Genomic DNA, 27,804 nt, shown 5'->3' on the forward strand with positions numbered 1-27,804 from the left:
CCTCAGCTGGTCAACTACCAAGACCAGTAATAATTTGATGTTTGAGTTATTTGGACAGAGAAGCAATACTTCAACTTGCAGTACAAAATGCGAGACAACAACAAACCCCATTATTGATTCAGAATAGCAGAGTTTTTTTTATCCTGATTTGAGTCAAGAGGTCATTCAACGTCGACGTCGATTCAACCCAGTTAAAGAAGTTTTGTGGCGTAAAGGTTATAAGTCTAATTTTTGTTACCCTGCAGTGTTGAAGATGTTTTATGAAGACTATCAATTTCAGTTTTTTAAAACTGATCGTGAACCAATGATTTTTGCTGATTGATTGCCAGATATAAAAGGAAAAAGATGTAGTCCACCATTATCTCCTAAAGGAAAATCTGGTTGCTCTGGAAACGGAAGAAATGGCAGAAATAGGAAAAATGGGAATGGAAAGAGTCCACCTCGTTCTGAAATGGGATGTTCAAGATTGGAATCTTCTGGATGAAAAGAAGAATTTTCTTTTTTTTTCTTTTGTTATTATGATATTTTGATGTTATTGACTGTTTGTCTGGGGAGGGAGAGATTTGCACTAAGTTCTTTACTAGTCATCAGCCACTGGTGGGTGACCCACACCTACTTTTTATTTAGGGGATTACTACCTTTTGGTAGTTGTGTTTTGGGGGGGGGGATTTTATTTTTTTTTCCTTTTAATATTTTTTTAGTTTTTAATTTGTGATTTTTTTTTCTCTATTGGAGAGCCTATATACATTGATTTGAGTTTTTATAAAGATATTATTGGTATTTAGTAATAATAGTAGATATGTCAAAGTTGAGGTTTGCAACTTTTAATGTTCGAGGATTAAATAGTTAGATTGAACGTAAGTGAATCTTGGTGTATATTAAGAAAATGAAAATTGATATGCCCTTTTACAAGAAACACATTTGAATGTGAAGGAAAGCGTGAAATTAAAAAGGGACTAGGTTGGGCATGTATATTCTTCTTCATTTAATTCTAGAGCTAAAGGTGTAGCAATTCTGAGGCATTAAAAATATCTTTTGAATTACAATCAATGGAAGAAAAGGCAGGATGTATTCTTAAATTGAATTGTAAGATTTTTAGTGAATTTTGGACTTCACTTAATATTTATGCCCCAAATGCAGATGATGAAATATTCAGATGCATTTTTATGTTTGTGTCAGGCTAATGATAATATTTTAGTTGGTGGTGATTTTAATTGTGTTTTGGAACCTTTATTAGATAAATCTCCAAAGAAAGTTTAGAAAATCTAAGATGGCAATTCAGGTCCAAGCATTGATGAAAGATCTTAATTTAGTAGATATTTGGAGACTTCTTAATCCGACTGAGAAAGATTTTTCCTTTTATTCATCTAGACATAAATCGTTTTCAAGGATTGATTTCTTTTTAGTATTGGCACATTTACAAGGGAAAAATACAACATGCGGAATATAAAAGTAGGGTGATTTCAGATCATTCTGTTATATTTTACATATGAAACTTTTGAGAAAATTCAAATCGCTTATCGTTGGAGGTTTAATACAATGTTAAAAAATATGGAATTTATTGATTTTTTTGAAAAAACAAATTAATTTTTTTGAAAGAAAATTCTAATTCTGTTCTAAGTAAGTTTGTATTATGGGATGCTATGAAAGCCTATTGAGAGGACAAATAATTAGTTACACTTCTAAAATAAAAATGAATCAATTAATTCAGAGCTTTGAATTAGAGAAACAGATCGATGAGTTAGATAAGGAATTTCAGAAAGATGCTACAGAAGATCAGAAAATAGAATTACCTAGGCTGAAAATTAAATATAATACTTTGCAATTTTATCAATTTGAATGTGTGATTAATAGGACTAAACAACAGTATTACAAATGGGGAGAGAAAGCACATAAGGTATTGGCATGGCAATTAAAGAAAGAACAGATATCGAGGATTATTAATGCTGTTAGACGGAATTCTCTCATTACTTTTAAACTTCGTGAGATTAATGATTTTTATTCATTTTATAAAAAGTTATATACATCTGAAGGAAAACAGGAAACTGGATCGATTGATTTTTTTTTTAATCACAGTTGAATTTACCGATATTAGAGGATGGAGATACAGGAGTTAGAAGAACCATTTACTGATTCGGAAATTAAAATGGCTATGCTGGAAATGCCGAACGGTGAATCGCCTGGTGATTATAAATTCCATGTTTTTTAACATTGTATTAAACCTCCAATGATAAGCGATTTGAATTTTCTCAGAAGTTTCATATGTAAAATATAACAGAGAATTATCTGAAATCACCCTACTTTTATATTCCGCATGTTGTATTTTCCCTTGTAAATGTGTCAATACTAAAAAGAAATCAATCCTTGAAAACTATTTATGTCTAGATGAATAAAAGGAAAAATCTTTCTCTGTTGGATTAAGAAGTTTCCAAATATCTACTAAATTAAGATCTTTCATCAATGCTTGGACCTGATTTTCGGTTGAATTTTATAAATTTTTTAATGATGATTTATCTACAGTGTTTGAGGATGTATTACATCAAGTTGGAGAACATTATGAATTACCTGAGTCTTGTTCTAGAGCTTTAATTAGTAATTCCTAAAAAAGATAGAGATCCTTTTGAAAGTCTCTTCACATAGACCAATATCATTGTTAAATGTAGAATATAAAATAATAGCTAAAATATTAGCGAATAGATTGGCTAAATTTTTACCAAAGTTGATTCACATTCATCAAACAGGATTTATAAAGAATAGATATGCTTCAGGATAACATTTTGCACGTGATTAGTTTGATTAATAGATTTCAACAATCATCTAATGGTGATATCCTTAGATGCAGAAAAAGCATTTGATAGAGTTGAATGGAATTTTTTGTTTAAAGTTTTGGAGAAATTTATGTTTGGTCCTTCTTTTATTGGTTGGATTATGGCTCTATATAGTAAACCGATAGCTAGAGTATTGATGAATGGTTTGATTTTGGAATCTTTTAAGTTAACTTGATCAACTCGTCAAGGTTGTCCTTTATCACCAGCTTTATTTGCATTAGTGATTGAACCTTTAGCACAGTTGATAAGACAAAATACACAGATACAAGGTATGAAAGTTTTAGATGAGGAGTATAAAATTAATTTATTTGCTGATGATGTATTGGTGTATTTAATAAACCCAGCTCAGTCACTTTTGCATTTGAAGGAATGTTTAATACAATATGGATGTCTTTCTGGATATAAAGTTAATTGGGGGGAAAAAAGTGAAATATTATCGGTAAGTGAAGGAGATTATTCAGTTTATAAGAATATTATTAATTTGAAGCGGACTGATCAAATTAAATATCTGGGTATAATTTTGAATGTTAATTATCAATCTTTATATAAATTAAATTATGCTCTGTTAATGAAAAAAATTAAAACTGATTTGATTAAATGGAAAGATTTACCTATTAATTTCATGGGAAGGATAAATACAATTAAGATGAATATCTTTCCGTGCATACAATATTTGTTTCAATCTATTCCGTATTTAGTTGATAATTTTTTTCGAGATTTGAATAAAACAGTTAGGGAGTTTTTATAGAGGGGTAAATTTTCGAGAGTAGCTTTGAATAAATTAACTTGGAAATATGAGTTAGGGGGACTACATTTACCACATTTTCAAAATTATTATGAGGCAGCCCAACTTAAATTTATTAGTTCATTGATGGATTTGGTACGGCCTCCTAGTTGGGCTAAAATTGAGATTTCAAGTATTTCTGAATTTTTGTTTAGGTGGAATATAAATTTGTTACAACAATATAATGTGCCTATACTAAAACATTTAATGAAGTTATGGATAAAGAAAAATAAAATGATAGGCTCTAGGGGTAAATTATTGGCTTTGACTCTGTTGTATAATAATCAACTTTTCTTTTTCAATACATAATCAAAGTTTATTGCATTGGAGATTTAAAGGGGTGAAAAATTTGGGAGATTGTTTTAAAGAGGATAAGTTTTTATCTTTTAATCAGATGAGGAAAGATTTTTGTATTGATAAGAACTCTTTCTTTATTATCAAATTTGATCTTTGGTAAAATGTATGTTTGGAAGAGATGATTTTACCTAAAATGACTAAATTTGAGACTTCTTATTAAGGTACCAGAGAAGGGTTATATTTCATTTATGTATCAAATATTACAGGATGGTATGGATAAAAAGAGTTGGGATAGATCTAAAATTAAATGGGAAGTATATATTGGTTTTATTTCTGAAGATGATTGGTTAGATATCTGTTATGATAATGTAACAAGATTGATAAATACATGTTATGCATTGTAATGATTAATTACAATTTTTTACATCAATTATATTTGACACCTGAAAAATTTTTAAAAAAATGGTTTTAATGAATCAGATTTGTGTTTTAGATGTGGTGATATGGTTGGAACTTCATGCTGTTTGGTTATGTATACATATACAATCTTTTTGGAAGAAAATTCAATCATTTTTAGAATATCTGTATAAGATTAAAATAGTTTTAGATCCAACAGTATTTTTATTGGGTAGTTTGCAACCTCGGAAAGGTTTGGGATTAGATAAATTTTCTTTATGGCTCAGTTGGCTGAAGTGGGGGGGGGGGGGGTTCTTTTTTTCTCTTTTTTCTATATATACAAAAAAAACATGTTCATGTTTAATTGCTGTATATGTCATATTTGTTTTTTGAATGAATAAATAAAGTTTAAAAAATATATATATTACAGCTAAAGAAGGGTGGCCTCAAGGAGGAATGGGGGAACCTGGCTTAGAAGCAGTTTTTACAATTTTGGAAGGGACTGCTCAACAAATGGACAATATGTCCTTCTGATGTCTTCTCAAATGGATCAAGGATTTATGGATATGAAAGTTAAAATGAACAGTATTTGTGAAGAAGTGTCACTATAAAGAAATATATGGCTCTTAAAGCTGCTGCTAATAGATGTCTGAAAGTAATGGATACAGTGCAAGATCATTTCAAAAAGATTGAAGGGACATTCCATGATTGTTAAGACCAAGTGGAACGGAATAGAGAAAAAAATAGATAAAGTGGAGGTTCTTTTGTAGGATGGGAGATTCAAAGGAGAGAATTGTTGAAGAAGATTGACTCTGGAAAATCAAGGGCATTGGAATAATGTGAAAAAAGTAGGTCCCCCGGAAGGCATTGAAGGTTTTTAAAAATTGAATTTTTTGAATTTTTTCTGGATGGTTTGGAATTGTTAGAATGCATAGAGCATTGAGGAAAAAAAATTATCCTGGTCAACCACTTTGTTGTTTGAGATATCAGGATAGAGAGATGATTTTAAGAGTTGCTGTTCAGAAGGCTTGTCAAAATAAAACTCCAATGATGGTTCAAGGCAATAGAGTTCTTTTCTATGCTGATTTGAGTCAGGAGATTATTAAGAGGAGTAAGGAATTTCAGCAAAAGAAGTGTTGTGGCGAAAGGGGTACAAGTTTACTTTTCAGTACTCAACCGTGTTGAAAGTTTTCTATGGGAACTTACGATCTGTTTTTTTTGAGAATGATCATGATTTTGATAATTCTTTACCAGATGTACCGGGAGCTGATCGACCATTGTCACCTAAGAGGAGGATGTCTGATAAAAGAAATGGGAGTAGGAATGGAAAGGAGGGTGAAATGTCAAGGAACCTGATTGATATTGAAGATCTGGAACAATCTTTGGGATTGGAATCACTGGGAATATGATTGAGATGGACAATTGATGAAAGGTTTGATTGGGGGGGGGGGGGGGTAGATGACTGAAACTTTTGAAAGTCATCTGCCACCAGTGTTTTTTTAAACTACATTTCATGAAAATTGGTGCCTAAGCCACAGAATCATGGAGTGTAGTTGAATGGGAAGAGTTTTTTTTAGCAAGTGTGATCCTTCATGTTCTGTTTAGTCAACTAGAATCACAAAATGGTTAAAGCAGAGGAGACCAGTTGACCCCACCCCCATTTATATGGACAAGAGCAATCTAAATGATCCAGTCCCCTAACCCTCTCTGCATTGTTCTGAAATCTTTTGTTTCAAGTCCTTCTGCTTCCATTTTCTGCAAATGAATGTGCCATCACCATCCTTGATATTGTAATTTCAGACCCCAATTACTGTACAAATTGGTTTCTCCTCATGGTTTTGTGTTTGTAACCTTCTGCTTCATGACTCATCAATCAATCGGAATGCTTTCCCCTCTCCACTGTCTACTCCATTCTTCAGTATAAATAACTCTTTCAGATCTCTTCATATCTTCCTCTCCCCAAAAAAGTCAGATGAAATGAGTTTTAAAAAACAGCTTCAAGTGCTATTTGTTCTTTTTTAAAAATAGATTTCTTTGAATCTTCATACCACGTACTTTCATTATTTTTATAATGAGAGTAAATTCCCCTGTCTACCCAACCGTGTGTGAAAAGAAGTGGAAATTAACTTTTGCAATGGTGTTAAGTCCAGAACATCTGCACAAAGTTGACATATCTTTCCAATCAACAAAGATTTTAATTAGTAGATAATCCACACTAATTAGCCAAGGCTTGAAGAGTTTAAACATTTGAGAATAGTAGATGTCAAAATGCTCATCCTGTTCATTCCCCCTATGCAGTGGAAACAGACAAAATAAATTATTTCAGTAGCTCAGAAGCTGCTTCAGATTTTTTTTTTAAGTCAGAAAGTCTGTTCATTATTTAATTTTGAGGTTAAATCAAATATGGGCTTCAAAATCAGCTACAAAGTTAATTGGATAAATACAGAAGTGCTGGAGAAACAGCAGATCCCGCAGTGTCCATAGGAGGCAAAGATGTATCATCCACATTTATAAGCTCTTCGCCAAGGTATGAGCAACGGGCAGGCACTTGAATAAAAAGGTAAGGGAGTGAGGGAACAGAGGAAGGAGGAGAAGCATAGGCTAAGTGCCAAGGGGCCATAAGTGAACATGAATAGAAGAGCAGGAGAGAAAAGCTGAGACTTAATTAGGGGAGGGGAGACTTCTGTGAATGTAGACAAAGGAGACATCGGGATAGGGAGTGAGGAAGACAGGGTGGGGGCAGGGCTAAGAGAGATGAAATTGGAGGTCAATGGTAATGTCATCTGATTGGAGGGTGCCCCGATGGAATATGAGGTGCTGCTCTTCCAATTTATGGGGGCCTTCGGTTGGGTGGTGCATGAGACCATGAACAGAAAAGCAAGTATGGGAATGGGACAGGGAATTGAAATGAGTTGTGACTGGAAGATCTGTTATGTGGACAAGAACAATCTAAATGATCCAGACCCCTGACCCTTTCTGCGTTGTTCTGGAATCTTTTGTATCAAGTCCTTCTGCTCCCATTTGAAACCGAGTATAGATGCTCAATGAAGTCTATGTGCCTCCCCCTGCAATTCTTCCCTTTTCACCAGTTTTTTAATATAGGCGCCTGTCTATATTTTGCTCATACCTTGAGGAATGGCTCAGGTCCAATTCATTGATAATACAACTTTAGCTCCTGTGGGTGCTATGAGACCTGCTGAGTTCATCTAGCATTTCTATGTTTTTAATACAATCACAGCATCTGCAGACTTTGGGCTTTCAACTCCCTCATCTATGCAGAAGTTCTTCTCCAGTGCAACTATGGACTCACAAAGTAGGTGAATCACATAAAGGCTGCTGCTACCAGAACCTCAAACAAATGAAGAATTGCTGGACGAACTCAGCAGGTCAGAGAGCATCCTTTTGCTACTGATGAGTTAAACAAGAAAGTGTGCAAATTCTAGGCTCAGGAACAATGCACAAATGTACGGCATCCATAGGGAGTAAAGGGTAACCAAAGTTTCGGGCCTGGGCCTTTTCCTCACGTACAAGAGGCCTGAATAAAAAAGTGGGATAAAGAGGAGGAGGAAGAGAGGATGTCAGCATTTCTCAGTGAATCAAAGATCAACATCTATAAAACAAATGAATCAATTCATAGGAAAATTAGAAGATGTACATTAAAGGAAGTATATCATCTGTAAATTATTCATTTGTAGTGAATAGAAAGATGTCTATGTACCCAATTAAATCTTTATATATAAATATTGTAAATAATACATTGCAGGTATTCATTCACTTTATATAAAAATAAATGGCATGATAGCCATTATTAAAAGATGGTCAGAACTGGAAAAAAAAATAATGGGGGGTGATAGGAAATGCAGGGAAATGGGGCAGGAATGAACAGCTAGGATGATTAAGAATGTAATCACTTCAATGGTGATTAAAGGTACAGTGAGAGGTAAGCAGAATTTGAGGAGTCAAATGAAGAAGCAGATAAATCAGAGGACATGAGTTAAGGGTGAAAGGGGAAATGTTTGGGGGAACATGAGGGGGAATTTTGTCGCATGGTGAGTAGTAGAAGGGTGGAATAACATGCCATCTGAAGTAGTGAATGCAGGCTCAATTACCACATTTAATTTAAAAAATTGGATAGGTCCATAGATGGGAGGAGTGTGGAAGGCTATGGACTGGGTACAGGTCAGTGAGACTAGATAGAATAATAGTTTGGCAGAGACTACAAGGGCTGGCTGAACAGCCTATTTTCTGTGCTGTAATATTCTAATATTCTATAAAACTGCAGTGAAAATTGTACCAGAACAACACATTCATGCAGAGTTTAGACAAGCATGCAGTGAAGGCAAAATAGATGTAATAGTGGGGAAGGGGGAAGGGGGGGGGGGGGGTCAATTTTATAGCTTTTTAAACTTGTGAATTGATTGGGATAGCCAGATTAGCTTTTTTATATATTCAGAATAGATTAGTTCAAAAAGAACTTCATATTTCTGGGCATCCACTTCCACATCTCCAAGGATCTATTTTTTTAGAGCCTCCATCTTGATGCAATCACAAAGAAAGCTTACCAGTGCCTAAACTTTGTGAGGTATCTGAGGAGATTCTTTGTCACTTCTGCAGGTGTACTGTGGAGAGCATTCTTGCTGGTTGCATCACCGACTGGTATGGAGTTGTCAACTCTCAGGACAAGAATAAAATCTAGAGGGTTGTTAACTGTGCCTGTGACATCACAGGCACCAGACTTCATTCCATCGAGGACATCTACATGAGGTGGTGTCTTAAAAAAGCAGCCTCTACCCTCAAAGACCCCAACCACCAAGGCCACGCCCTCTTCACTCTGCTACCATTGGTGAAAGGTACAGGAGTCTAAAGACAAGCACTCAATGGCACAAGGACAGCTTCTTCCCCGCTGCCATCCGATTCCTAAATAATCAATGAACCAAAGACACTGCTTTACTTTTCGTGCACTATTATTTTTTATAGTAAAGATGTAAGATGGTTGCTGTCACAAAGCACCAAATTTCATGACTTGTTCATGACAATAAATTCTGATTCTGAGGAAAAAGGGGACTAGCCATATTACATTAATAGTGAGCTGGATTTAGTTGGCAGCCAAATGGTTTGCTGAAAGAGGAGCTTTGGAAGCCTGAGGAGAAAAGAGTCATAAATAAGAAGGAATGAGAGAGTCAGAGTTTTGCACCACAAAACAGGTCTTTCAGCCCAAGTTTACTAATGTAGATGGTCCCATTGGCCTGCATTTGGCCCATATCACTCTTAACCTTTCCTTTTCATGTACCCAGTTAAATATATTAATGTACGTGCTTCTACATTCCTCTCATAGCTCATTCCATATACCACTACCTTCAATGCATAAAAGGTGCCCCTCAGGTCCCTTTTAAATTTTTTTCCTTTTGCCTTAAATTTATGCCCTCTTGATTTGGATTCACTTACCCTGGAGGCAAAAAAAAACTTTTTTCATCAATACCATTCACAATTTTATAAGCCTCTAAGATTTATGTGAGACATTTCTGCTTACTTGCCACCCTCATGACTTCTTTCCCACAGCTGTGAGACCTAAACAGCTCACAATAGTCCAAGTCTGGTCTCTCCAAAGCTTGTACATTTGGAACATGATGTCCCAGCATTTGGACAGAATACCTTCTTCACCAACTTATCGCCTCTTTCATGGAGGCTCTATCGCCTCTTTCATGGAATGATGCACCTGAACACCTAAGTCTCCCTGTTATACAACACTCTCCAGGGTCCTAGTGTTTCACCATGCAAGCTCATAAGCTCTTTCCTGGCTTAAATGACTAAAGGGTAACACCTTGCAGTTGTTGAGTTAAATCCCACTTGCCATTTCTTGATCCACTTTCCCAGTTCATCTAAATCCTGTTTGAATTTCCAATAACTTTCTTCACTGTCCATTACCCCATCAATTTTGGTGTTATCGCAAACTTACAAATCATGTTAATCTTTCTTTCTTTGCCTTGGCTTCGCGGACGAAGATTTATGGAGGGGTGATGTCCTCGTCAACTGCAGGCTCGTTTGTGGTTGACAAGTCCGATGCAGGACAGGCAGACACGGTTACAGCGGTTGCAAGGGAAAATTAGTTGGTTGGTGTTGGGTTTTTTCTCCTTTGTCTTTTGTCAGTGAGGTGGGCTCTGCGGTCTTCTTCAAAGGAGGTTGCTGCCCGTCGAACTGTGAGGCGCCAAGATGCACGGCTTGAGGCAATATCAGCCCACTGGCGGTGGTCAATGTGGCAGGCACCAAGAGATTTCTTTAAGCAGTCCTTGTACCTTTTCTTTGGTGCACCTCTGTCTCGGTGGCCAGTGGAGAGCTCGCCATTTAACACGATCTTGGGAAGGCGATGGTCCTCCATTCTGGAGACGTGACCTACCCAGCGCAGTTGGATCTTCAGCAGCGTGGATTTGATGCTGTTGGCCTCTGCCATCTTGAGTACTTCGATGTTGGTGATAAAGTCACTCCAATGAATGTTGAGGATGGAGCGGAGACAACGCTAGTGGAAGCGTTCTAGGAGCCGTAGGTGATGCCGGTAGAGAACCCATGATTTGGAGCTGAACAGGAGTGTGGGTATGACAGCGGCTCTGTATATGCTAATCTTTGTGAGGTTTTTCAGTTGGTTGTTTTTCCAGACTCTTGTGTAGTCTTCCAAAGGTGCTATTTGCCTTGACGAGTCTGTTGTCCATCTCGTTGTCGATCCTTGCATCCGATGAAATGGTACAGCCGAGATAGGTAAACTGGTTGACCATTTTGAGTTTTGTGTGCCCGATGGAGATGTGGGGGGGCTGGTAGTCATGGTGGGGAGCTGGCTGATGGAGGACCTCAGTTTTCTTCAGGCTGACTTCCAGGCCAAACATTTTGGCAGTTTCCGCAAAACAGGACGTCAAACGCTGAAGAGCTGGCTTTGAATGGGCAACTAAAGCGGCATCGTCTGCAAAGAGTAGTTCACGGACAAGTTTCTCTTGTGTCTTGGTGTGAGCTTGCAGGCGCCTCAGATTGAAGAGACTGCCATCCGCGTGGTACCGGATGTCAGCAGCGTCTTCATTGTTCAGGTCTTTCATGGCTTGTTTCAGCATCATGCTGAAGAAGATTGAAAAGAGGGTTGGTGCGAGAACGCAGCCTTGCTTCACGTCATTGTTAATGGAGAAGGATTCAGAGAGCTTATTGCTGTATCTGACCCGACCTTGTTGGTTTTCGTAGAGTTGGATAACCATGTTGAGGAACTTTGGGGGGCGTCCGAGGCGCTCTAGTATTTGCCAAAGCCCTTTCCTACTTACGGTTTCGAAGGCTTTGGTGAGGTCAACAAAGGTGATGTAGAGTCATTTGTTTTGTTCTCTGCACTTTTCTTGGAGCTGTCTGAGGGCAAAGACCATGTCAGTAGTTCCTCTGTTTGCGCGAAAGCTGCACTGTGATTCTGAGAGATCATTTTCGGCAACACTAGGTATTATTCTATTTAGGAGAATCCTAACAAAGGTTTTGCCTGCAATGGAGAGCAACGTGATTCCCCTGTAGTTTGATCAGTCTGATTTCTCGCCTTTGTTTTTGTACAGGGTGATGATGATGGCATCACGAAGGTCCTGAGGCAGCTTTCCTTGGTCCCAGCAGAGCTTGAAAAACTCATGCAGTTTGGCATGCAGAGTTTTGCCGCCAGCCTTTCTGACCTCTGGGGGGATTCCATCCATACCTGCTGCTTTGCCACTTTTCAGTTGTTCAATTGCTTTATATGTCTCTTCCCGGGTGAGGACCTCATCCAGCTCTAGCCTTAAGGGCTGTTGAGGGAGCTGGAGCATGGCGGATTCTTGGACTGAGCAGTTAGCACTGAAAAGAGATTGGAAGTGTTCTGACCATTGGTTGAGGATGGAGTTCTTATCGCTGAGGAGGACTTTGCCGTCTGAACTGCGCAGTGGGCTTTGGACTTGGGGTGAGGGGCCGTACACAGCCTTTAGAGCCTCGTAAAAATCCCTGAAGTCGCCAATGTCCGCGCTGAGTTGGGTTTGTTTAGCGAGGCTAGTCCATCACTCATTTTGGATCTCCCGGAGTTTGTGCTGAAGATGGCTGCATGCGCGACGGAGGGCTCGTTTCTTCTCTGGCCAGGACGGCCAGATGAAAACAACAATGGACCCCAGAGAGATTCCTGGTAGCACCACATTGGTCACAGGCTTCCAATCTGGAAAAACAACCTTCCAATACCATCCTTGATTCCAAACATGAAGCCAATTCTGTTTTCTTTGGCCAGCTGATTCTGGACCCTGTGCAATCAGTTTTCCAGACTAGCCTACCAGGTGGGATATTGTCAAAGACCTTCGCTACCACCCTGATCAATCTTCTTGGTCACCTTTTCTTAAAAATGCAATCAAATTTGTGAGATCCAATTTACCACACACAAAGCCATACTCGCTATCCCTAATCCACCCTTAACATTTGAAAAATAGATAAGAGTGGATCAGTGAGATTGTTTCCAACAGCAGTCTGGATTAAAACTAGGGAACAAAAAAAAACGTCAGATCTGCCACTGGTACGGACCTGAGAGAGTGGGGAGCAGAGACACAGTGTTGCTCCCCAAGGTCATATTCACTGGTTTTATGACAGCAGCTCCACACGGTCTTTAAAAGGTCTGTTGAAGGAGTTGATGGTGGATTTTTTAAAACAAAAATTCCTCCAACCACAGAGGTCTGTACCCAAGATTGCAATGAATCATGAGAAGTTGCAGACTGGGACAGCAGCAGACTGGAATAGGGCACCAGAAACAGGGCAAACATCCCCTGTTCCAAAAGAGAATGGGAGATGAGGGAAGTTGACCACAGCAACAGAATAGCAAGGGGCTCAGTGGCTGAAGGATCCACACAGCTACCATCAAGGGAGTCAGTGGCTGAAAGATCAACACTGGCTGTGCACACTGTGGTGACTTGTGGTTGAAGGACCCTGTAGTTCCACAGACAACCTTGTTGATCTTTAATTGGCTTTATTCTCTTCCTATGTAGTCTTTAGCCAGTAATCTACTTGTAAAAAGGACTAACATAAAATGCAGAGAAACATCAAAGTTACGAATGAATGCTGACAACTCAATGAGATACAAGGAATAAACAAATGGCATTTGAACAGAAGGGTGGCAGCCTGTGTTCGCTGTCTGTAAAGAGCTTGAATGTTCTTCCTGTGAATGGATTTCTTCTGGGTCCTCCAGTTTCCTCTCACCCTTCAAATGTACAGGTGTTGTAGGTTAATTGGGGCATGGGCTCATGGGTCGGAAGGACCTGTTACCATGCTCTATGTCAAAGTTTTTAAGAGTAAAGAACTGACTCAATAAGATGTAGAAAGGGGAATCATTCAAAGGGCAAGGTACATTAAAATCATTTCACAAAAGCTGCATCTATGCAGGAAGAAAAGAGTGGTGGAGAAGAATGTGGGATTAATGAAAATTGATAATGACAGTGAAAATAAGGAAATATTTTTCAATGATCATTTTGTAACAATATCATAATGAAGGAAGAAATAGGCATAGTATATTTCCAGAAGACAAATATTGAATCAATTTGGGAAATTGATAATTATGTGTACAGTTGCTGAATAATTAAACCTTCTGATATTGCTTTCAATCTCTTACAAAGGACTAAATCAATTGTCTTTTACAAATCCATATCAGTAACATTCACATTTTTATTTTGTAGCATGTTATGTCATTTAGGTTACGGCCCTGCCGCAGCTGTTGAATATCCCTCTGGGGTTTCCTTTTTCATCCGGAAACTCCACTTCACCTGGCAGTCGGCTTTCTGGAAGAAATACCTGCTCCTTTTATTGCGATCTGGATCTTTGGACTTAAATGCCTGTGATCTGGCTCTCAACAGGTTCCAGATTTTATTGTTCATCTAGGGCATCTGGTTGGGGAAAATCCTGAACAATTTGGTGTGGACACATTTGCCCATTTTACATTTGTACATTTGTTCCTTCATCCCTTACACTTTCTGCAGAATTTCTGAATCTCTGCCTATATCTTTTAAAAATAAAAAATAAAAATCTGGTGTTGATCCAACCTGAACCATCAAATCTGTTGCTCTCCACAGATGTTTATTATAAGAATATATTGGGTATATTTTTTATTAGCCACTTAAACATTTACAATAACTCTGCCATTCTTTAGCAATGCAATTTAAAACCTGGAAGGTTTCTACTTGTTCATGCATACATAAGGGATGTCATGAATATAGCTTCAGTTTGGAGGTTTTAGCCTGTAGTTTTAAGTGATTTGAATGTGCTAATTTCCGTTAACCATCTGTATGTTATTTCTAAAATTTACATTTTGTCAAGCTCAGCTTTTAGATTTTGTTATCCTGTTGCATAATGTCCCTCTCTCTGAATTCATTGCAGCATTATATTTTCCAGCAATAACATCCACAACGTAACTGATCTCCTTAAAAAAATGTTCCCAGAACATAAACTTCCACATTAGCAATTTGATCTGTTGCCATAATTTTCTCCTTATTTTAACACCTTTTCATATTCCTCTTCTCTAATAATGCCTCCCTTCCAACTCCCTAGACAACAAGAGAGTGCCAATAATTCAAATGGCTCACAGTAATAAAGGAAAATTGCAAGTGAATAAGTTATTTTCTGTTTGCAACATTTGTCGAGGTACAATAACAATATGTAGGAGAGAGTAATACCTGCATTAAACTTGTGTAGATATAATTGAAGATGGCAGAAATTTGGTGTCACACAAATAAATGAATGTGGTTGTGTCACTGACAAGTTCCATTTCATACTAGTTTAATTTTTAAACCAACACTGACGTCTCATTGTAAATTATCAGTGTGAGTGCATTACAATGAAATTCTCTGTCATAATTTTACCTAAAAATGAGTACCTTGCTTTTTCTACTCTGGTGATAAATTATGTAATCTTCAAATCCCAACTAAATGAATCTACCTAATGCCATGATTTTTTTTTTTTTGCTGAACTCAATGATGAACAGTATAACAACAATTTGCTTGCGTATATAGATTTTGAGGTATGATACATGCCAATTAATTAAAATTCATTTTAAATGTAAGTCAATTTCAAATAGTTTTCTGGTACACTAACAACCAACTTAATTTCTCATATCATTGCAAATTAAATGTTTGATTTTGAAAGGAAAAGTAGAACCTGTGACTTGATAAACCAGGCAAGAAAACAAAGAGTTGAACCAATAAATTGGCTACAGAATTAAACAATTAAAATATGTGAATAGATTGGAGAAAAAATAGCACACAAGCTAGAATACAGAGAACATCAAGGGACAAAGTTCCTTATTCGTGATCAAAACTTGCTCGTTTAATTTTGTATGGTTAGGGTAAATTAATCTCGTTGAGATCTGAACTCCAACACACTGATGGAAATGACAAATTATATAGGAATTGCTTGTATTTTCTCTGCTGGTTTTGTAACTAGTTGCAAGGAAAAAATGATCAGCTGAAATAAGTAATTAAGATACCTGCTCTAATGCTGGAAAAATGTTTATTCAACTACTGGAGGATATCTTAAGACTGATTCATAGGAAAAAAACATTATTACGGTGAGCTCACAGTTTGATTATATGTATGTCCTGCCACATGGACACAGAGGTGAATGGCTACTGAAAGCAAATGAAGAAAAAAGACCAGCGAAAGGTTAATTCTATGCCTTGACAATTCCACTGCATAAAATTTCAGTATTTCCTGAAATAATCTCCTGAAAAATGATTATGGAAACTGATTTACAAATACAAGGGCAAAAGGTTGTTTTGTTGAATAGCCATATATTACAATCTCATCCAGATTTTTACTAGCAACTATAAAATAACAATATCTGATCATTGAACCCTCATTTTATTTGAGGGGCACATGGTTAGCATAGACATTTAGCACAATGTTAGTAATTCACCAGCGTGTACAGAGCCATTGTCATACCCACGCTCCTGTTTGGCTCTGAATCATAGGTCCTCTACCAGCATCACCTACGGCTCCTAGAAAGCTTCCACCAGCACTGTCTCCTCTCCATCCTCAACATTAATTGGAATGACTTCATCACCAATATCGAAGTACTCAAGCTGGCAGAATTTGCAAGCATTGAATCCACGCTACTGAAGACCCAACTGCGCTGGTCCTCCAGAATGGAGGACCATCGCCTTCCCAAGATCGTGTTCTATGGAGAGCTCTTCACTGGCCACCGAGACAGAGGTGCACCAAAGAAGAGGTACAAGGACTGCTTAAAGAAATCTCTTGGTGCCTGCCACATTGACCACTGCCAGTGGACTGATCTCGCCTCCAACTGTGCATCTTGGCGCCTCACAGTTCGACGGGCAGCAACCTCCTTTGAAGAAGACAACAGAGCCCACCTCACTGACAAAAGACAAAGGAGGAAAAACCCAACACCCAACCCCAACCAACCAATTTTCCCTTGCAACCGCTGCAACCATGCCTGCCTGTCCTGCATCAGACTTGTCAGTCACCAATGAGCCTGCAGCAGATGTGGACATACCCCTCCATAAATCTTCGTCTGTGAAGCCAAGCCAAAGGAAGAAGAAGAAAGAGTAATTCACCTGCAACCAAAGTTCAAATCAGGCTTTTTCTGTAAGAAGTTTGTACGTTCTCCCTTTGTCTGCAAGGATTTCCTCTGGGTGCTCTAGTTTCCACCCACCCTTCATGTGGAATGGGATTGCAGGTTAATCGGTGTATTTTGGGTGGCACAAGGTCACTGTCACTGGGTTGCATGTCTACATTTTAAAAAAAAAAAATAGTTTATTAGGAAAAATTGTTGTCCTAATGCTCTCTGAGGTATCAAATATCTTCTATATTCTCTAGTTTTCATTGGTGCAGCATTCAAGCAAGGCTGATCAGAAATATTTGAAGAACATTTAATTAATTAAAAAAAGTTATACTGTATATCATTTGAAAATTATACCATAATAAAACCAAGCTCAATATGTAAATGAACTAAGGCACTTGTGTTGATTAAAATAAAATGCCTCCAGTCTTTCAGCTCAGTGAGGAACCACCACTAGACTCCGATCTGGTCCAAGAGTGGGAGGATGTGCAGCCATCTTTCCATTACCTCTGTACTGCCCTGTGTAGACAACGAAGCCCAGAAATATGTGCACATTTCCATGCAGCTTATCGACGGTTTGCATCAAAGCCACTAGCTAGCAATCAGAACATTGCGAAGGAGGCATTCTTAAAGTAAAATACCTATTTGATTATACAAAATGTATCACTAATATTGATCATTATTAGTGCAAAACAATTTTAAAATATATTTTCTCCGAAACATATTTTCAATGTTCTTAGTTGATTCATAAAAATGAGTAATTATACAAAAATAAAGGTGAATAAATCCCCAGGGTCTGACAAGGACCTTGAGAGAGACTAGTGAAGAAATTCCAGGGTCCCTTGCAGATATATGTCTTTCATCACAGGAGAGATACCAGAGTCTTGGAGGTAGGTAGCTCATGTCAAGTTAAGTCATATGAAGACCATCCTTGCTTAATTCTATCTCTCTTGGAGTGCTAAACTTACTATTTTACCAATACATTCTTAAATAAATCTAGTACTATTTTTTAGCTGTTAATCCTATGCTGTGCAAATAAATATTTCCTGGCAGCTGTTCCATATAGATCCTCGTCACAGAACATAGACTCCTATAGCCCATGATGTTTTGTTGACCTATGTAAACCTACTCCACAACAAGCTAATCTTTCTCTATCTTACATCGATAAATTTCTATTTTGCTTACATTCATGAGTAAGGAATGGCAGGGTTGCCATAACAGCACCTTTATAGTGCCAGCAATCGGGACAAGGTAAGGAGTTTGTATATTCTCCCCATGTCTGTGTGGATTTTTCCCAGGGGCTCTGGTTTCCTCCCACCATTTGAAATGTGCTGGGGGTGTAGGTTAATTGGGTGTAAATTGGATGGCTTGGACGTAGGTTAAAATGGCCTGTTACTGTGCTCTGTCTAAATTTAATTTAATATGTGCCTATCTAAGAGTCTTTTAAATACCTCTATTGTACCAGCTTCCACCACCTCCCATGGCAATGCATTCCAGGTACCTACCATGCTCGGTGTAAAAATAAATTATGTCTGACATCTTTCCTAAACCTTCTTGCACACATCTTAAACAGGATGCTTCTGTTATCACCCTGGTAAAGAAGTTCTGGCTGTCCAGCCTATCCATGTCTCTCATGATCTTGAATACCCCTCTTAAGTCTCCTCTCCCATCTTACAGTTATCTTACCATACAACACTGAGAATATGATTTGCTGTTTGGTTTCCCTGTTGCATTATGTTGGCAGCATGGTTTGCATAGCAGTTGGGCCAGTTACTGAGCTGTTTATCTAATTTTTTTTTAATTCAGAAAAATTTTGTTTCTTCCAAATCATTGCTAGTATTTCTGGTTGATCATTCCATTTCAAAGCAAACAAATATATCTTAAAATAATTCAAAATATTTTGCCATGGACTTCCTCAACTTTTTTTCTCACTTTCTCTTATTTTCTGCCACATGTTTATTTTTATTCTCCCCTTGTTCTTGCTGCACCATCCTCCTTCTGCAGTGATGTTTCATTCTTGCTGAAGACTTATTTTATCATCTTGCATTACTCTTGCATTTTATTTGGTTTCTTCCATTGGTTTCTCTAACCCCACTTTGGTTACTTTATTTTCTGTAAGGTCTTGCTTTGTCTCATATGCTCAAGCTCTGTGAATTATACAGATAAAAATTTAGTCAAAAAGTGATATTTCAATCTTTACTTATCAGTTTATGCCACACAGGCTATTTTTACAAAGAGAATAGTAACAAAAATACTGTAATCACCAGAACAAAACATAATTGAAAAACTGAAATAATTATATCCACTATTTTCGTAAAATATGCAAAAGAATATCACCAAATTGTGAGCAAGAATATTCTTGAATGATTTTACAATTTCCATCAGTTGATTGATTTAGATTGGTTGTAGATTATTTGGATACAATTGACTAAATCACAATCACATTTCCCTCCATTAATCAGTCCTTCTTATCCTGGTAACTTCTTGAATGATTACAGTCAGATAACCACCTTGAATCCCAGTTAAAAGTATTCCAGTACTGCATAGTATTACAGCCTGGGGTATTATTACAGCAACGGACTTTTCTACTGGAGTAGGAAATACATGAAAATCAAGAAGTACATACAGCTACTTCAAATTTGAAATAGTAGAAAATTCTGAAAACTCTGAGTTTCTCTGTCCACAGTTGCTAGCTGACCTGCTACTTTTAACATTGTCCATTGTTCGGAGTTCAGTATGACTAACAGGGAATGTCCTGTCACTCTACAGTGTCTTCTCTTCATGTCATTCGTAGCCTGCAGTTCCTTTGTGTAAATTTTGAAGCAATTATACAATCTATTTTTGAGATTAGTTTCCATTTACAGGCACCTGTTAACTGTCACATCCATAACAAAAACTGAGTCATCTTTTTGATCATGTTAACATCCACTCCAATGTCATTGAATAGCCATTGATTATTAAAAGACAAAAAAAATTGAATATGTTATTTATAATTTTTCAAACTCAGTTTCAATATTCAATTAATCAAGGTCTTCATGTCATTGTACATCAGTAAGACTATTGATGGACCTAATTTGTTCCTCAAGAAAGATCTTCTCTGAAGGTAGCAGAGGAATGTCTTCTTTGATAAATCATATTTATTCCTAAGCTACTCAAAACAAAGATTGACACTGTTGGATATTCTCAATTATTGACATATAAAAGGTGGATGGATTGAGTTGAAAACTACAGTTTCAGGTTTTTGACATTTTAATTATTTGGCAAATGGATGATGGTTCAACTTGAGCTTTTAATATGAACATATTCCAAATGTCAATATATTGGCCAAACCAAGTCTATGTGGGGGAGACAAATGCTTATTTTCTCACATGGTGGAAACACCACTGATTTTTAAAAAAATGTAAACATTCAGCATAGTAACAGGCCATTTGGCCCCACGAGCCCATGCCGCCCAATTTACACCCCATTAACCTACACCCACGATACATTTTGAATAGTGGGAGGAAAGTGGAGCCCCAAAATTTGGCCACTATATCCTGATTACTCAGAAACCCAGGTTGTAAGAATACCAGACTTTGACGTTAAACACCCTATCTCACAAGTGTTCACCTAAAACTGATACCACACAAACGTTACAAAAACAAACCATCAGAAAGTTATAACATTAGTTATTAATGACGAGGAAATATAAAAGTCTTTGGTTAACTCATCTCTGTTCCAACAAGTCAGAAGTTGATTAGATATCAAATACAGTGCTTTTACAATAAAATTGGGTAATTGGCAAGAGCAGCTATTCCCGAGAGAAAGCAATCAATTACTTTTTTAAATTTCAGATTCCTGATGTTCTCCAGAATGTGTTTGTGTGTTTCCCCAACACATCATCTAATTAACCGTAGAGTATTGCCAGCTTCCATTTGGGTGTGGTTTTATTTTAAAACACCTTCAATTATATAGTACTTTTTTCAGGGTCCCAGGAAAAATCATGCTGTTTATGAAAGTATTTTGATGTCTCATCCATGAAATATAAATGCATCTCTCCTGATTGAGCTTGGAAATCAACTTATGAATAAATATTTAGTGTCCATTTCCTCAATCACTGGAGAAATGGTCCAATTCAATTGTTTTCATTTACCCAAACCTGCTTATACTTCAATGTTTATTCCTTGAAACTGTTTTTTATTTTTCTTCCCTTGTACTTCAGGAACCTACACCTCTCTCGGTTGCTTTTCTGTGTTTTTTCTAAATCATCTTGACTGATCTACTCAAATGCATTCTCATTAAAATTTACACCACGTGCATTATGCTCCTGGTGTGACAGCTATTATCAACTGAGATTCTTTAATATATTTAAACAAAATAATATTTAGTTAACATTATGTTCACTCCATTTAATTTTATCTCAGTAACTTTAAAAAAAAATTCTTTAAAATAATTTGTATTTGTTATTGTATGTCGATTGTTTTTGTAAAATGCCCCTCATGACAGAGTAAGAGAGCCACCAAGTGGAACAATGGAACATTTCAGGTTTATTGGATAATGTATGGATAGGATTGCTTTTAATATATTAATTACCACTGGCATTGAGGATTGATTATTGTCAATCCTTATCTCAACATGTACCCGTGCTCTTCTGGAGACTTGGGGTCAAGGATGACCTGTTTCTCTCCTGTTCTGAGGTGAATGATGAAGTTCCATAGAGTAGATGGAGCTTATTGAGGCAGGCAAATAGCAAGCCTATGGGGTTGGCACACTCCTTCCAGTAGTTTAATGGACGTCTGTGTGATCCCAATACTTGGATTCAAGATTCCCAATGCTGTTTTCACTGCTAATAATTGTCAGGGGTCAGGGCATGGAAAAATCAGATTGTTGGGAGAAGGGTGAATTGTTGATTGAGTTGGGCCTACTGGAGGTTTGGGAGGGGTGGTGGTGAAAGAATGACAGATGAACATTTGGATAGTCTGGAACCTGAAGCAATCAAAGGAACTTTTGGGTGATCAATGGATTGGTAGAAGCCATTAGTCTAGGTGCTAAGACAATAAGATAGAGGTGTAGTATTAGACCATTTGCCCCATGTCTGCACCACCATTAGAATCATGTCTGATGTCGTTTTACTCTTAATTTCACTTTTCAGCCTTCTCTCCATAACTTTTGACTGGCCTTACGAATCAATAAACCTCCACTTTAAATATACCCATTAACTTGATCTCTGCAGCTTTGAATCCACAGATTCACAACCCACCTGCTGAAGAAATTTCTCCTCATCATTGTTCCAGAGGAACATCTCCAGTCTGAGGCTGTGCCTTTTGATCCTAAACTCTCCCACAACTGATTCCCACCAGAGTTTATATCCCTCCCAATTCCAATTACAAACATACGTGAGGAGCTGGATGATGTGGTCAATAAACAAGAGGCAGCCGACCATGGCACACTAGAAATCATAGTTGGTGACTTTATCCAGACCTGTCTCAAGAAAATCTTGCCCAGTTATCACCAGCACATAACCTGTTGTACCAGAAGTCTCAACACACTTGATCACTGCTACCCTAACATGAGGAAGACCTACTGTTGTACCCTGAAACAGCATTTTGACAAGATGAATCAACTGGCGGTACTCCTTCTGCCTGTGTACATACAGAGCCTAAACAGAGAGTCTCCAGAGATCAGGATAACAGGAGGTGGTTGTGGGAGGCTGAAGAACAGCTGTATGGCTGTCTCGAGTCAGTGGAATGGCTGGTGTTCAAGATCTCAGCTGAGATACTAGGGCCATAATGGACTTTATCAAAACAGCTGTGGATTAGCATGTCCCCACCAAATTGTTCAGGACTTTCCACAACGAGAAGCCCTGGATGAACAATGAAATCTTCAACCTGCTGAAAGTCAGATCACAGACATTCAAGTATAGAGATACAAAACACTACACAAGGAGCAGGTATGACCTACGGAAAGTGAGGTGAAATGAAGATTCCAGATGAGAATGGAAACAATGAAGGATGAGTGAAACACAAAAGTCTGATGATGACATTATTGTAGTAAAAACACACCGATATGCTGGAGGATCTCAGCCGGTCTTTTCAATGTCTATAGAAGACAAAGACATACTATCGATGTATCGAGCCTGAGAAATAGGCAGAATAAGACTAAAACTGGAAATCTGAGAATATCTCAGAATTTAAATAATGTAGGAATCCTGACCAGCAAAAAGTGTTAATTGGATATGATAAGGGATGATTTATAAGAATTTATCATGTTTGTGCAAAAGGAGATAGAATGGAAAGACCGATCGGGAATGGTGATGGGGAAGAAAGAGTGATGGGAGGGTTTAATGAAAGCCAGAGAAGTTGATATTAATACCATCTGGTTGTAGGGTCCCCAGTCAGAAGATGAGGTGTTGTTCCTCCAAATTGCAAGTGGTTTCAGTCTGGTAGTACATGAGACCATGGAGAGACATGTCAGCAAGGGAATGGGATGGTGAATTGCAATGAGTGGCCACAGGGAGATGCATATCTTACAGTGAAGAGAGCTGAGGTACACAACAAGATGATCTCCCAGTCTGCATCCAGACCACAACTTGAGCTCTGAATGTAGTAAATGACCCCTGCAGATTCACAAGTAAAATGTTTCTTCACTGGGAAGAACTGTTTGGTGCCCCGAATGGTGGTGAGAGAGGAGGTGTGGGTGCAAGAGTAGCATCTCCTGCGACCAAAGGTGTAGGTCCCAAGGGGATGATTGGCGGGGAGGGAGGACTGGACAAGAGAGCCATGGAGGGAGCAGTCTCTGTGGAAAGTGGAGAGAGGAGGAAGAAGGGAATATGTATTTAGTGGTGGGATCAAGTAGTAGGTGGCAGAAATGGTAGAGGAGGATCTGTTGGATGCGAAGGCTGGTGGGATGATCAGTGAGGACAAGAGGAATCCTGTCCGTGTGTGTGTGTGTGGGGGGTGGGGAGGGGTAGAGCAGATGTGCAGTTAATGGAGGATATGTGGGTGAGTGCTAAGTTGATGGTGGTAGAGGGAAAACCACATTGTTTGAAGAAGGAGGTCATCTCTGATTATCTGGCATTGAAGCCCTCATCCTGGGTGAAGATGCAATGGAGATGAAGGAATTGAGAGAATGAAATGCAATCCTTATAAGGGAAACGGTGGGAAGAGATGCAGTCAAGGTTGCTGTGGGAGTTGATGGGTTTATATAAGATGTCTGTCGAGAGTTGGTCTCATGAGATGGAGACAGAGATCAAGGAAAGGGAATGTTGCTGGAGATGGACCAAGTGAATTTGAGGTCAGGGTGGAAGTTGACAGCGAAGTGGATGAAGTCAACGAGCTCATGAGGCAGCACCAATGTAGTCATTGATGTAGTGGAGGAAGAGTTGAGGGGCTTTGCCTGTGTAGGCTTGTACCATATGCTCCATGTAGCCAACAAAAAGGTAGGCGTAGGTGGGACCCATGCGGGTACCCATGGCTACATCTTAAACCTGGAGAAAGTGCGATGAGCCAAAGAAGATATTATTGATGTTGAGGACAAGCTTTGCCAGCTGGAGGATGGTGGTTGTGGGGGGACTGGTTGATTCTATTGTCCAGAAAGAAAGGAAGAGAGTTGAGGCCTTCAGTATGCAGGATGGAGGTGTATAGGGATTGGATATCCATGGTAAACATAAGGCAATCAAGTTCAGGGAACTGGAAGTTGTTGAAATGATGGTGGGTGTGTGAAGTGTCCTGGACGTAGGTGGGGAGATACTGGATCAGGGGGGACAAAACAAAGTCGAGGTAAGTAGAGGCCAATTTGGTGGGCCAGGAGCACACGGACATGATGGGTCTGCCCATACAATTGAATTTGTGGATCTTGGTTAGGAGGTAGAAATCGGTAGTGCATGCTTGAGAAACAATAAAGTTGGAGGTCTTGCCAGAGAAGTGAACAAAAATGATGAGTTCAGAGAGGGTACATGATACAGGGTTTTGAATTTTCCAATTTGGTGAGGGCAAGTGTCAGAGCCCGGTTGCGTTTAACTCACTAATCCCCCTCTGGTGGTTTGAATGCACAAATTAGTCTCACATTGTCACTGGTGGAGGCAGGATCTCCCCCCTCCCCCCCCCCCACCCTTAAAATGCCAGCTTGCCAATTAACCAGGTAAATCATGGTGCAGTAGGAAAGGCTCTCGAGTGCAGCAGGCCTGGGAAAGTTTTCTCTTCCTAGGAGGGTTGGCGGTGTGAAAGGGGCTTATTAGGAATTAACTGCTTTCTCCGTACCTTCAACTATGACTTTGAAGTGTGTTCTACTCTCATCACACCAAATGTAAAGTTTCACTCTTGAAGTCACTATTTGGCTGCCATGGCTAGCTGAAGATTACATCCTTTACAGGTGTAGACATCTCCGCTCTGAATTATCCTAAACACCATATTAATAGATATTTCCAGCAATTGTCAGGAGTAAACAGATCAACAGGATACTCACTGTAGGGGAATGTAATTTGATACCAACGGTAAATTTGTTTTTGAGTTCAGTAGTTTAGACTGAGCTCTCCCATTAGCTTCAAATGCTATGCTAGGCATGACTCCAACAACTCCCCTCAATGCCATTTAGCACCAATAAATATTGATATATTAATTAGAGATGCCAGATTTCTTTCTGGTTACAAGTATTTCATTCTTTCCCCATGGTTATTTCAAGTTGGTGGAGTTTGCAATGAGTGAAGTGAAAGATGCTAAAACATGCTCACAAGACAAAGCAATGATTTCCATCCAAGAGTGCATCAGTAAACATACTTCTTGGAGGATGGCACAACTACGAGTATAAGCAAAGGTACACAGGAAAGCTAGATGGTGGAAGAGAGGCGGAAGGAATCAAAGAAGAGTTTTTGAGAAACAACCTTTAACCTGAACTACAGAGTTTATGATATCTGCATTTCTCTAGGTGTTTACAAACTGGGACTGCTCAGGACCCATGTATCCTACCCGTGTAGTGGGCCCCTGCAGCCCCTTATACACTGGACACTAAATTGTCTGGTCGAATGGCAACCAGACAATTTAAGGGCACTCTCACCCTTTTGGTGATGTGGTGAATGATAATCGCACACACACATACCTTGTTGCTGGAGGCCCTGCCAGGAATCCCTTGTTCCCTGTGTTAGCCTCTAAAAGCTAAGTGGCCAGAGGCAGAATGGGGTGGGTGGGGGGGAGGCACTGTTGGGGCCATTGCCAGCACGGAGTTGAAACGCTGTTGGGGCATGGGGAGGAACATGTCAGGGGTGAATGCTGTTGGGGCCATGGGTAGGGGGAAATGCTGTTGTACATTCTCCCCCTGTCTGTGTGGGTTTTCCCTGGGGGCTCCAGTTTCCTCCCACCATTCAAAATGTATCAGGAGTATAGGTTAATTGGGTGTAAATTGGGCAGCATGGACTCATGGGCCGAAATGGCCTGTTATCATGCGGTATGTCTAAATAAATTTAAAACTGCAGTGTTTGAATTCAGTAACAAGAATGTTGAAAATTGCAGTTGAATTTTAAGTAATTGAATGCACATTATGCACTTGCAATAATTCAAAATTTATAGGCCTGCAGGTCTAACTTGAAATTTAATGAAACATGCTGAAAACTTACAGATCTGCAGTCCAATCTAACCTTACCACTTTGTTCACTTGATTTATGAGATCTGTGAAACAATTTCCATGGACAAATAAGGTTTACATCTCAAAGCACTTATTAAGTTTCCCTTTCGTGCTGACTGAGGCATTTCATTTACACAGGCTACAAAGTGACAAAAAGATTCTCTAGTTATTTGAAAAAATATGACACCAAAGAAATAGCAGTTGCCTGTGCTTCAACACATGAAGTTGACTGGAAACAATTAACCATGTAAAGATAGAATTTCAATTTTGTGCACAATACACACACTTTAGAATGGAATTGTGATGTTTTTTCTCTATTTTCAACAAATTGTGGCAGATAATGATGGAACACAGAGTGAAATTAAGAGGTGACATTTTTCTGCTGCTTCAGCATTCAGAGTTGAATCTTCTTTTGAATTCTATTCCTCAGTAATTTTCCTTATCTCAATCAGTATTCACATTAATCTTCCCTACTCCATGGGAAATTTATTCTCCGTCATGGGGGTATCGAAAAATTTCCTTATGTCAAATATAGACACAAGCATCAGATTTCAGGTTTATTGTCAGAGTAAATATATGGCCTCACATACCTGGAGATTCTTTTTCCTGTGGGTGAGGTAGTCCAAAAAAAAACTGTACACAATATACACATATAAACAAATAAAGAAATGGAAACTGACTGCAATAAAGAGGAAAAAAATAATAAAGTGCAAAATTAAGAGTCTTAAATGAGTCCCTGATTGAGTTTATTGTTGAAGAGTTTGATGCTGGAGGGGTAACAGCTGTTCCGAAACCTTGGGGTGTGAATCTTGTGGTATTTATAACTCTTTCCTGATGGTAGCAGTGAGAACAGAGCATGTGTTGGGTGATGTCGATCTTTGATGATTGCTTCTGCTTTCCTACAGCAGTGTTCCTTGTAGATGTTCTCGATATTGGGGAGGGTTTTGCCTGTGATATCCTGGGCTGCATCCACAACCTTTTGCAAGGCTTTGCATGATGTTTCTCCACTAGTTCTTGCATCAACTAGCAAATTCTTCAGTAATTTAAATGGCCAGTGTGGGGCCCCCATAGTTCCTTCAATTATGTTCACTTTTCTTTGGGTGTGGCATCAACTGCTTCACTGCAGCAAGGTCTTCAGTTTCTAAATTACATCCAGCAACATATTACAAGCCTAATAAGAAGACCAAATCTGGAAACTGGAATGGATGTCACAGGCACACTGAGAGGCAGACATAATTATTGTCCATATTTATTTGGAATGCACCTGGAATATTCAGATGTAATTAATCTCATAGATTGTTCTTCATTTGCTCATTCAAATGATTTTCT

At 38.5% G+C, this 27,804-nt stretch overlaps 1 long non-coding RNA gene across 2 annotated transcripts in view; it reads left to right on the forward strand.

Moving 5' to 3' along the window:
- The window catches only part of LOC138762007 (uncharacterized), a 146,083-nt gene that overhangs the window by 27,771 nt on the left and 90,508 nt on the right, over positions 1-27,804 (forward strand). The window contains exon 4 of one of the 2 annotated variants that reach the window (XR_011356710.1): positions 5,560-6,590. The exons of the other annotated variant lie outside the window; for it this stretch is intronic. This is a non-coding gene — a long non-coding RNA (uncharacterized lncRNA). Of the gene's footprint in view, positions 1-5,559; positions 6,591-27,804 lie in introns of those variants that run through there. 2 annotated transcript variants of the gene reach the window in all.

The sequence above is a fragment of the Narcine bancroftii genome, chromosome 4 (assembly GCF_036971445.1).
Source record: "Narcine bancroftii isolate sNarBan1 chromosome 4, sNarBan1.hap1, whole genome shotgun sequence".
Lineage (NCBI taxonomy): Eukaryota > Metazoa > Chordata > Chondrichthyes > Torpediniformes > Narcinidae > Narcine > Narcine bancroftii.